At 41.9% G+C, this 12,961-nt stretch overlaps 1 long non-coding RNA gene across 2 annotated transcripts; it reads right to left on the bottom strand.

Moving 5' to 3' along the window:
- Window positions 1-1,877: 1,877 nt before the first annotated feature.
- On the bottom strand, window positions 1,878-12,281 carry LOC138752676 (uncharacterized). 2 transcript variants are annotated; one of them, XR_011350827.1, is made up of 4 exons: window positions 12,194-12,275; window positions 9,322-9,405; window positions 7,857-8,046; window positions 1,878-3,131 (listed from the first exon to the last, which is right to left on the bottom strand). It is a non-coding gene; the product is annotated as an uncharacterized lncRNA (long non-coding RNA). The 2 variants fall into 2 exon arrangements; XR_011350828.1 differs by lacking the exon at window positions 9,322-9,405 and having other exon boundaries at window positions 12,194-12,281.
- Window positions 12,282-12,961: the final 680 nt, after the last annotated feature.

The following is a 12,961-nucleotide window of genomic DNA, read 5'->3' as shown; positions in this document are numbered from 1 at the left end:
TGTAGATGATGTGGTTCTTTGTATTTTGGTGGGTACAAGCTGCATTTGCCAATGCCCAGGTTGGTATTTCAGAATTAATTCTACTATTTTGTTAGGTTTGGTATCCATCAAAGATTGAAAGCGACCTCCCTGGAAAACACTGTCTGCTGATGTTTGTGTTTTACTTCTATCATTTTGTTTCCTACTCTTCCCAATGCCATGCTTTGGTCTCTTGCATTTAGATTTATGGTACAGTTGGCTATTTGTTGCACCATTAATGAAGCATCATACACCTCACTTAGACCCAGAACGTCAGGAAAACATATCAGTTTATTGTAGCAGCTGACTCTCAACTGAGGCTAAAGCTGTAGTTTTCAACCTTTTTCTTTCCACTCACATATCACTTTAAGTATTCCCTTTGCCATAGGTGCTCTGTGATTAGTAAGGGATTGTTTAAGGTGGTATATGGGTGGAAAGAAAAAGTTTGAAAACCATTGTTTTAATCTTACCTCATTGACTCGTTATGTGCACAGATGCATAACTCCAAAGGAAATGGGCCAATGACAATTTTTCTCAAGCAAAATATTTCAATAACAATTGGGTCTAGAGCAGTGATCCTCAATCCTCCCTTCCCACTCACATACCACCTTAAGCAATCCCTTACTAATCACAGAGGACTTATGGCATAGGGATTACTTAAAGTGGTATGTGAGTGGAAAGAAAAAGGTTGAGAACCACTGGGCTAAAGTATATTGCATACAATGATGCAATAGTCCATCCTTTGTCAAAATTTAATATAGGATTGAACCAAACAAACTTAAAGTTAGAGTTTTGATGCCAGAGAATATACATGAGACACAGACCAATACGTTTATAACACAAAATGAATGACTATTCTAAATAGCGACTGACTTTCATTGGTATGACTCTGAGAAGGCACTCATAGCCATGGACCCAACCTTGATTAGTTGTCCATTATATTACACAAACACATACTGAGACTGCACTAAAGTTCCAGTGTTCATTCCACCATTACTTTGACTTGCTTGGTCAACAACAGCAAATTACACTCACACAGCATCTTTGGCCTTGGTGATGGACAGGATGAAGGGCAGGAAGTTCATCTGAGGATGAAATGGTGCCTGAGGCTGAGAGCCATCAGATGCAACCTCAGACAGCCAGAGAAAGGGATGGAGTCAGTGGGGATGCAACAGAGGAGCACCAAAGAACATTTGTTCCTCCTAGCATCTCTGCTCATCCAGAAACATATGTTGGATAAGCAAAAAAATAAATAGGGCAAGTGGGGATTTAAAACATGCAGAGGTTGGTGTTACTTCCATGGTTGTGGAGTTATTTATTTGAATCGTAGCATGTTCTACCTTTCTAACTCTTGTTTATTGAGCTTCTCCTTTAACGCATTATGCTTTCTGTCTCAACTAATCCTCGAGTTGCAGGTTCTGACTCACAACCAAACTTTAGGAGAAGACATCTGGATTGAAAGTGATTCTTTGATGCTTCTGATGTCACTTTTAGACCCCTTACAGGTTTAACCATGAAACCAACAAAGCCCAGCTTCAAAGTCAAACCACCTCTTTAATAAGAATACAATAGTCTATTAATTCAAGTATGAGTATCACATCACCGGGAATTTTCTACCAGCCTTATATATAAGTGGGAACTTCACCTGAACTAATTGTCCTGAAGAAATGTCCTCAAGAAGGTGATTTATCCATTGGTTGCTATGACAAGTTCCTTATGTGGCATTTTATCAGGAAAACCCCTTGCCTCCTGTTGACTTTTATTTCCCTTTTCAGCCTTGTCAAGCTTTCTCCTCAAATATATCTATAATTGCAAATTTCATAAGAAAGAAAACGGAATATGACTAAATTAAGTATGTTTATTGAAAGAACAAGAAGCAATGCAAGCTCAGATGATACAAATCTTAGAGGCAGTCTTTTAGCTGAATATATTGATGTTAAGGTTCTTTTGATGTGCACTGCTGTTTTGTTTTGGCTACACTTGTACTAAGTGGCCAATGGCTGTGAGTGGGTGTCCTAACCCTTGCTGAATCTCAGTCCCTCTGGCAGAGGCAGCTGGAGACTCATTGATTTAGCAACTGCTTCATTATCTCACATTTCTGGATATATTGCTCCAGGTAGAAAAATTCCCAAACAAAAGTAGATGCTTTTTGCCGCGCTGCCTTGAAGTTTGTTTTGGCCTCTCTGTTACGGTCACAGTATGGAGGGCCCTGCTTTTCATAGATCGCCTGCAGTTGTGCACAATCTTCATTTAAAACAGTTCGGCATCACGTAGGTGTTGATAGCAGAGTGTGTGTTAAAATGTCCAACCCTCAGGCACTTGAGGCTTGCATTGTTAGGATGTGGGTCAAACACAAGAGTCAGCGATCTTGGCTCTTCAGTGTACAACCACTACCACAACCATTGCTCAGAACAGGGGGTTTGAACTTCATTTGATTAAAAAAAAGTTCCTCATTGACAAAAAAACTTCTGTTCCAATTCTTCCAATATTTTGATCCCTATTTCCAAAACAGTTCACTTGCTATATAGGCACAATAGAAATTCAACTCTTCTTGTTCAAGGTGAACAGGAAAGATAAATCTTGCATTGTAAATGCAGGGGCTTTCCAAGTTATTAACAACCTGACTTACAAAATTCGACTTTGCCCAAGTTCTCCCAGACATTTATAAAGCATTTTTAAAGGAGGTACTAGTAGTGATAATAATGATGTTTTGTGATATTTGTTAATGATTAGATACAGTATCTTCTCCATTAATTTAATTATGGGTAATGTTCAGATAATTATTCAATGAGATGAAAGAATTACAGCAAGTGTATGTAAGGCAATATCATCATGAGGAATAGAAAAGTCATTTCTATCAGGGATAAATGGGCTTTTGGTCAGTTCTCTGCAATGGAATTCTGATGTAACCCCGCATTGCAAGGGTAAGTTCAGACGTTTATGAGCACTTGGCTGGTGTGTCCTTGTTTTCTTTTGAGTTAACAGCTCTCAGTGTTCAGATGGCTGCAGTTGCCTGCTAGAGAGCTGCTTGTGAAGACAAGAGTCCTGCTCAGTTCTGTTCAGTCCTGTCTAGTTAGCTGGCGGGCGAGATCTGCTTTTTTTGGTCTCCCCATCTGCAATTGGAAAGTGGCAATTAGGAAGTGGAATTTAAAAGAAGAAAGGAAAGATTTGGGTTCATAAGATCCTGCTGGATGGCACTAATTCAAGATTCGTTTATTGTCATGTAATAGTACAGGACATGTAATATTACATAAAATTGCCATCTGCCTGCCATAAGGCAGACAAAGTGTTGGCATTAGTGTTGCCCTTACAGTATGAGAGAAAGAGAAGCTTCAGAAGAGCACTCCACTCCACTCTCCTAGGCCCGCCACATTGGCAGTACTGCCGTTGCAGCAACACCATTTTTATGTTCAATCCCGGGCAAAGCCTCAGTCACAACTAATGGAGACTCAAGAAACGACAAATTCTGGAATCAAGAGCAGTAAAAAAACATGCTGGAAAAACTCAATGCAGGAGATAGTATCTAATGGAGGCAAAGGAATAATCAATGTTTCAGGTTGGGACCTTGCATCAGGACTGAGAGTATAAAGAGGAGAGGTAATCAATATGAGGGGGAGGGGGTGAGCAATAGATGGATCCAAGTGAGGATTGGTAGATGGGGTAAGGTGTGGTAGCAAAGGGTAGAGATAGTGACAGAAGCTGTGAAGTGATGACGGGAGAAAACAAAAGATTTCAGATCATGAAAGCTGATAATAAAGGAAGGTGATGAGTGGAACCAGATAAGGGAGAGATGGAGTACTGGTGGGCAGATGGGAACTGCTGGGAGAGGGACTAAGGGGCCACGTGTGGATGGAAGGCACAGGCAATGAAGTGAGGGAGGGAAAAGAAAATAGGTAACATGGAGCTGGGTGGGTTTTTGGTGGATGTTTGTGAGAAGACATGGGTGGATATGGGGGGGGGGGAGAGAGAAAAAAAACAAAGGGTTGCAAATTGGAGAATTCACTGTTCACACTGTTTAAGGGGTTTTAGACTATCCAATGACAATATGAGGTGCTCTTCTTATAGTTTGTGTTTGGCCTCACACTGGTGGTGGAGGAGGTTGAGGACAGAGAAGGGGGAGGGAAATTAAAATGGCTTAGAAGTGTGAGCTCAGGATGGCCATATTGGACAGAAAGCTTTTATAGTGCCAGTGACACGGGTTTGAACCCGGCACTGTCTGTAAGTTTGCATGTTCTCCCTGTGTCTATTTGGGTTTCCTCCCAACCTTCAACACGTACAGAGATTGTAGGTTAATTGGGGTATTTGGGCGACACGGTCCTTGAGCCAGAAGGCGCTGTTACTGTGCTGTATGTCTAAATTTAAAAACAAATTTAAAATTTAATAGAACACAGGTGCTTGGCAAAGAGGTCACCCAGTCTCTCCTTGATTTTGCCAAGGTAGAGGGGGCCACATCGAGAACACACAATACAATAGTAAAGTTTGGAGGAGGTGCTTGTGAGTCTCTGCTTCACCTGGAAGGGCTGTTTAGTTCAATGTTAGAAAGTGTATGGTCATGCACTTTGGTAAAATGAATAAAAGAGCAGTCTATGGTTTGGATGGGGAGAAAATGAAAAATTTAGAGGTGTGAAAGGACTGTGAAGAATACTCTAATGGTTGTCCTCCAAGTGGTGAAGAAGGCGAATGCAATATTGGCTTTCATATCTTGAGGATTAGGATATAAGAGCAGGATGTCACTTTGAGACTTTATAAAGGACTGGTGAGGCCTCACTTAGAGTACGGGGTACAGTTTTTGGCTCCTTATTTAATGAAGATGTGCTGGCACTGGAGAAGGTTCAGAGAAGATTTCAAAGAATGATTCCTGGAATGAAGGGATTGGTGTATGTATGAGGAACATTTGATGGTTCTTGGACTGTACTCCATGGAGTTCAGAAAAATAGTGGGGAACTCAGAAGGATTTCAAATGTTGAAAGGCCTGGACATAGTTGATGTGGCGTATTTTTTTCCCCATGGTAGGTGAACCAAGGACAAAAAGGCACAACTTCAGGTTGGAGGGTACCCACTTAAAACAGAATCGAGAAGGAATTTCTTTAGCCAGAGAGTGGTGAGTTCAGGATGGTTCCAAGGGGTTTGGAGGGGGGAGGTGGTGAACCTGGAGACAGGAATGGTTAGGATAGGATAATTGAACCATGGGCAGCTGTGAAGATCAGAATGTTGGGATTGATAGCCATCTGAATAGTCAGGATATCAAATGTTATGGGGAGAAACCAGAGGAGTGGGGTTGAGTAGGAGAATAGATCAGCTTATGATGGAGCAAACTCAATGGGCCAAATTTCCTACCTGCTCCTATATCTTATGGCCTTTTGGTTCCTGAGAGGAGGTGTAAGGACAGGTTGCAAGTGGTGAGGGTGGGAGGTTGGGGGGGGTGGGGGGGGGCGTGGAGGAAATGTACCTGGAGACAGGAATGGCTGGAATAGGATGTGAACCAGGAAGTCATGGAAAAAACATTCCCTATAGAAGACAGAACAGAGTGGAAAGGGGAAGATGTGATGTGGTTGGATCGCTTTGCAGCTGGTAGGAATGATGAAGAATGATGTGTTGGGTCTGGAGGACTATGGGGTGAAAAGTAACTAATGAGCAAATTCTACCTCCAGTGAGAGGTTCTCATCTCAATATCTATTCCCATCTGTGCACCATCCCTTCCCTTTCTAGTTCATTATCACTTCCCTTTCTTGTCAGATTCCATGACCTGCAGCCCAGTATCATCTCCCAGCCTCTGTCTCCATCTCCACATTTCTCTTTCCCAGTGTCCACCAACTCCTCCTCAAATGGAGCCACCTATCACTTTCCAGCTCCTGCCTCATCCCTTGCCCTTACCTCTTTGCACTCTCTATCTCATGATGTAGGTTCTAGATCCGAAGCGTCGACCATCCCCAGAGATGTTACCACCACAGAGTTCCTCCAGCAGCTAGTTTCTTTGCTCCAGCTTCCAGCCACTCTCTGCTGCAGCTATCCTGTGAGCTGCAACATGCTCGCAAGCACCCCAGCAGGTCAATGCACTGGCTCAGACACCAAGAGGGCTGCTGACTCTCGAGTAGATCCATGATTCAAACTGAAAGCCTCAGACCATGAGTATTCACACCATTTATAAATTCAAAGTTCAGTTTTGCAGTTCAGCCCCGTTAAAAAAAAAGACTTGCATTTCTGCAATGCTGATTCTAAATTCCAACCTTTACAGCCCATTTTCAGGTCAAGTTAAGACAAGTTTATTGTCATCTGATTGTACAAGTACAACCCGACGAAACAGTGTTATCCTTGGTCCAAAACTCACAGGCCCACAACTAGACATAACACACATACAGACAAACAATACCTATGCAGGTATTCATCGATACAAATAAATAAATAAATAAATGATGTTTCTTGAATATGAGAGTCTCGGATGGTTAGTGTGAGCTGTTCCTTTGGTCATTCGGCATTCACACTGCACATGGGAAGAAGCTGTTCCTCAGACTGTTGGTGCTGGCTCTGATACTCCTGTATCTTTTCCCGGATGGAAGCAAGTGAAAGACATTGAGTGCAGGGTGTAAGGGGTCCTCAATGATTTTGCCTCCCCTGTTCTGACTACGATCCCAGTAAATCACATCAATGAAGTGGGAGGGAGACTCCAGTGATCCTCTCTGCCACTCTTATGTCTCTGTGGATTGCCCTCCGATCTATTTCTTTTCAGCAACTGTGCCACACTGTGATTCAGCCAGCCAGGACACTCTCGATAGAGCACCGTAATAGTGGCTGGTAGCCTTGCCCACTTCAGTATTCTCAGGAAGTTTGAGAACTTCCATCATGAAAACAGTGATGGCATTTTCAACATAAAATTGTATTTTACATTGAGAATACCATTGCTGTTGGAGTGTTGGAAAGTCCACCCACTGCCTCAATGGCCTTTTGATCATTTGAACTGTCAAAGGCATTAAGCTTTCTCTTAAATATTTTGGTAGTTGAAGGCATTTGAAAGCAGTTGAAAAGTACATTTAAAGTTTCAAAAGTGTAAATAAACATAAGAGCACCTGAGACAGAAATAAAGAAAACTAAACTTACTAAGAATGCATATCTCAGTGGTGCAGCTAATTGTGATGCTACCCTACAGTTCCAATGACCCAGGATCGATCCTGACCTCTGGTGCTGTGTGTGTGGAGTTTGCATATTCTCTCTATAGCTGTATGGGTTCCTATGTTGCTCCAGTTTGTTTACCCATCCTAAGCACATGCAGGTCGGCCAGGTAAATGACCCCCATTTAATGACAGAATCGTGGTATCTGGAGGACGGGTTATTGGAAGTGTGGTTAGAATTTAAAAATGGGATTCGTGTAATTGGCTGCTCAGTGGTTGGTATAGACTCAGAGGGATGAATGGCCTATTTTGGTGATATATGCCTAAACTTTCAATGATTGATTGGTGACCCCATTTGGATGTGATTGGGCCATGCTCCATGTGGCTACATTTTGGAGTAGAGCAGAAGATCCTCCTTTGTCTCCTGGTCTATATCTCTCCTCCACTCAATATCACTGAAGCAAATCATTTGGTCACTCTCACAATGTTGTTTGGATAAAAGAAAAATAAAGGGTTATGGGTGGGAGGTAGGAAAGGTTTAGATTTTTGAGTAGGTTTATATAGGTTGACATGACACTGTGGGCTGAAGGGCCTATTAAGTGCTGTAATATTCTATTTTCTAAATATGCAAGTCCCATATTGCAACAGTGACAACTTTGACGAAATACTTCATTAATTGTAAAGTGCCATGGACATCCGGAAAGTTGCAATGTACTGCAAACCAAATCTCACCTCTAATCTCTGACTTGTTCGCTCAATGATGTTTGTGGTACTAGATTTTGCAGGTCTTTGATTGGTTGAGTTCACTAGAAGTTGGCAATGGGTCAGAACATGTGTCATGAAAAGACTTTTTCCCTGGAAATAAAATGCTTGGGAGTGCAAGCATTTGGTGAAAGCTTGGCTGTGGGATCCAACATCTTGCCTGAAAGAGAAAATGATGCTATGTTGTTCCTAAGTTATTATAACTCACCTTCAAAGCTGGCTCACATCAAGGTGAATGCAGCAATATTCAATTTGTTGGTTTCCCAAAGTAAAATGGCTGCCTTATTTTTCATCCTGCCTTATGCTGTACAAAGGAGGTCAGGGAAATTAGATCCCATACCAAAACTAGCCATTAATATCCACACAGTAAATACTAATCTGTTCATAGCAGTAAATCTCTCCAAGAGAGAAAAACTACTCAAAGATTGATGTATGAAACCCTCTGTTTATCCCCCATGTGAGTGAAACTAATTAAATAACTCTCTTCCCACTTTTTGAGACAAGCCTTTTTAACTCATGAATCTATAACAATCCCTACATCACAGACTGGATTTTGTTCTTGAGACCAGAATGACAACTTGCTTTTGCATCTCATTTGCCCGTAGGCATAAAATGAAGGAATAAAATCTTCTTTGAATTATTTTCTTAATAATTCCACAGGTTTTTGCTGACCTGATCTAGGGCGGTGAAAGAAAAGGAAAAATCATTCACAGTTTGCAATTGATAATTCTGGCTGGAAGTCAGTTACGGCCAAATATGAAGGGATGCTTCAAAAGTCAAGCAGCCTGGGCTGGAGAGGACGAGAGGGGAAAGGGGAAATAAGGCTTGCGTTTTTTTAAAAATCTACACTTAAATACAAATTGGAAATATATACCAATCCTGCAAGAGCATTGATCTCCCAGTGACCTGCCCCGTTGAATTCCACTCCATATTCTCACACTGTCATGTCTGTCCATGGCCTCATGTACAGCCAGGGTGGCACCATATGTAAATCATGTACTGCCGAGGTGGCACCTTATAATCCGTCTCAGCTGTCTCCAACGAGGCAGCATTAATATCAAGCTCCAATTTCCAGCAACCATTCCCCTCAGTTTTCATTTCCCACCCCTTCACTCTCCCTTATCTCTCTGGCCTATTCTTTGATTTTCCTCTTTTCTCGCCCAACCCACCAACCTGTCTGTCACCCACACCCTCTAGCTCCCCACCCCCTTCTCTTCCATCCTCCAATCAGAATGCACCTTTCTCAGCCTTCTGCCCCTACCCCCATCATCCCATAACTTGTTCCCCTTCTTCCCCCTCCCATCTGTATTCATCAATCACCTGCTATCTGATGCTCCTCCTCCACCACCACCTCCTCCCCCGCCCCCCCCCCCCCCCCCGCTCTCTTATTCGGGCTACTGCCCAATTCTTAGTATTCCTGATGAAAGGTTCTGACCTGAAAAAACTGACTGTTCACTTCTTTCCATGGATGCTTCCTGACGTTCTGAGTTCTTCCAGCAATTTGTGTGTGGTCCCAATCCTCATAGTTAGTGGTTCAGGAAATAGATGCATATATAAGTAATCCAGACACACGGTAAAAATGTATCCTCTTTTGCGTGTGCATAGCCACAATTATTTATCATACACTGCTTCTGAAATTTAGTTCCATACACTAAATCATTCCCTTCAAGAGCAGTTAGAGATGGGCACATGATATTCAATTTCATAAAAAATTTTCTTCAGCTTGAAGTTTAGTGCAGTCCAAATTATAATCTTGTCAGATTTTCCCTCCTCTTGCCTTTGTCTCTGACAATGTGAATTTTCGGAAAGGTTAGGATCAGAATTAAAAATTGAAAGCACTTAACAGGGTCAGGCAACATTTGTGGAGAGAAAAACAAAATTACAATTCCATTACTTTTCAGCGGAACAGATGACCAACCTGAAACATTACCCTCTATTTCTCTTTCCGTGGACCTTGACTGACCTGCTGAGTATTTCCTCCATTTTCTGGTTTTATTTCAGTTCTCCAGCATCTGCACTTTTTCATGTTTTACCAAAATTAGGGTTCGAATCCACTAAGCATAGAATGAAATCCAGCATGAAAGCTCTCTTGATGTTCAAGGTTTTAATAGGAATTCCTTCCTCAGAAACAATTGTTAGAAAGCAGTTTTTATCTTGTATATTGTATTTTCATTGCTTAACCTGCCATTTGTTGTTTGATGGGTTGCCCATTTGTTCTGTGCCAGAATGTGTGGTTTATAGTTGAGAGAGCTGAGAACAATGACTTCAGCTGTCCCTCCAATCTAGTGCTGAGGGAGTAGCTGCCATTTGGATAAGGCTTTAAACTGAGATTTCATCTGCCCTATCTGGTTGGGTAGATCAACTCCAAGACACTCTTCTGAAGAAACTCAGGAGTTCAACTCAGATTCCTGATCAATTTTTATCCTCCTGCTTGTAAACATTTTATATGGCCCTCTCCACTGTTCTGATGATGAGATTCTCCCAGTTCAAGATAGTCTGCAACATTTCTTACCTTGGATCAGTGATTGCATTTCAAAAGTATTCCATTGAATGCGAAGCACTTTGAATCAACATGAAGGAGTCCATAGGAATGGACTCCCACCACCAACCTCTTTGTGAGATTAGAGTTGGCAGTCAGGCGTGCGAGCATCAAGTGGGGAAAATGATAAATGCCAAGTCTGACAGTTGGGTGCACTTTCCACCATTTTGCCCACCTTCTTCTTCTGAGAGAGAGAGAGAGAGAGTTAAAGGGAGAATGGCAGTCTGGGTTAGCTCCTCTGGGATCTGTTGAGCTCCTCCAGTCATGTCTTTTCCTCTGAATATAGCTGCAGCTGAAGATGATGAAGCTCGAGAGGAATGCAAATATTCTGGACTCCCTCACTCAGCAAGATGGGGTTATCATTCTGCCATCTGAGACATGGTCTTGACTTGGATTGCTGGTGGGATACAGTGCAAAGGAGGTCATTCGTGATTCACTGATTAGAGTAATCAGTCGTCCTGGAAGGGTTACACTTCAGGTGTGTGTTTACACTGCCTGTGAAGTCTCTAGATTCCCCCCCCCCCACTCTCTCTCTCTCTCTCTCTCTCTCTCTCTCTCTCACTCTCTCTCTCTCTTCTCTCTCTCTCACACACGCACACACACTCACTCTCTTTCCTTCTTTCACTCTTTCTCCCACTCTTTCTCTCTCTCTCTCTCTCTCTCTCTCTTTCTCCCACTTTTTTTTCCTCTCTTCCTCTCCCTCTTTCTTTTTCTTTCTCACCACCCTATCCCCTTTGGCCCCATCCATCAGTCCAAATATTATTTATTATTATTTCACTAGTTGTTCAACCTGCCAATTAAAATAAAAAGTTTTACACTCAAGAAAGTAAATTCTTTCAATATTTTCATTAAATTTCCTGAGCGTTAATGGATGCTCTGTTCCCTGGGAAAGGATGATGTCCTGAATAATGAAAGCTCATCAGTTCACCACAGAATGCTTGTTAATTCAAATGATGATATTAAAACTATAGTAGCCTTTAGCAGTCGAGCGATTTCTAGCATACTTTATCATGTATCAATATATACTCTATTTGTCAAAATTGCCCAAGGCCGACACTGACATTCTCTATGTAGGAGTGTAGTACTTCAAGAGCCATTGAAAACACTGAGGTGACAACTTATGGAGACCATGCCTTCAGGAAGAGAAGGAGTGAAGCCAAAAGTGTCATTTTTTTTTACTGTTGATTATTATTTTTAATCACGTGGAACAATATTCTTTTTAACTTTCCAAGATATTTATATTCATTTTAGTGCTAATTTTTTTTTCACCAACACCTAATTTGAAGGATGTTTCTGATAGCAGGGAAATTGATGAATTATTTTGTTGTACACTTTTGACATGTGACCTTATGGGTCACGAGTGGACAGGGTCCTAACATCTTGAGAAAACAAATTCTGGGCGTTTTGCCATTTGGATTTTTTTTTTTTTTGCTCTCTCTCCTCTTTCAAATATTCACTTGCCAAGCCTAGAGCACAAAATATATGGATATGTCATTAATTTTCTGAGTGTTGCCGCCAGATTCTCTCATGACACAATGTACCAGTGCAACTGGTTTTACACACCCAGTAAAGAAATGACAGCTCTTTTGTAAGCTGCTCAAGTCATAAACACAAGCTGCCTGCATGTCCAAACCTGCCTGTAAAAAAAAAATGCTTCAGCACCCAATATGGCAAAGATCACTGAGGAAATACATCAGGTCTTAGACAACTTAGGTCATAAAACAGACTGTAGGGGCTGTAAAGTCCTTGAAAGCATGTCCCGCCTCACCTTGATTCCTCAGAGCGATGGGCAATAAGCTCAACGGCTGCCTTCTCTTTGCCCTATTCTCTCCTGGCGTGGCTTTGCAAAGGGAACCTGGTTGCTTGTAAAAAGTCAATAGGATGTTTGAAAATTTCCCAGAGGTGAATCAGCCAGCAGCATTTCCTGGACAAGATGCCAAGTGCTGCAAATTGTTTACAAACCAGTTCGCCACATTTGTTTCAGTTCTCTTCATGCTTTGCCATGAAGACCTGCCTGGAGCTAGTTTCAGGGCAGGTGCCCTCTTCACTTTCTCCCCAGGCTGGCTTTTCTCATGTAGGAATTGGTGATATGGTCTTGCAATGGTACATTTTTTTTCCAGTTATGCATTGAACTCGCCCATTATTACCACACCTCAGTCTGTGCAAATTGTGATGTTCAATATACATTAATTTGACACCTTTAACTCTTTCAGGGATAAAAATATTCAGCAAGTCTTTCATCAGGGCAGCATGGTTAGTGTAGCAGTTAGAGCAATGCTATCACAGTGCCAGAGACCTAAGTTTGAATCTGGCACCTTTTCTAAGGAGCTTGTATGTTCTCCTGCGACCTGCATGGGTTTCCTCCAGGTGTTCCAGTTTCCACCCACCCTCCAAAAACATACTAGTTTTGTAGGTTAATTGATGTATTTGAGTGGTGAGGGCTCATGGGCCAGAAGGGCCTGATGCCATGCTGCAACTCTAAATTTTAAAAATATATATTCGTTGGGGAAAGGAAGAAGCATGAGTCTTGCTGTCC

The sequence above is a fragment of the Narcine bancroftii genome, chromosome 2 (genome assembly GCF_036971445.1).
Source record: "Narcine bancroftii isolate sNarBan1 chromosome 2, sNarBan1.hap1, whole genome shotgun sequence".
Taxonomy (NCBI): Eukaryota; Metazoa; Chordata; class Chondrichthyes; order Torpediniformes; family Narcinidae; genus Narcine; species Narcine bancroftii.
Note: the sequence above shows the minus strand (reverse complement) of the source record. Positions and strands in the feature narration are given on the sequence as shown.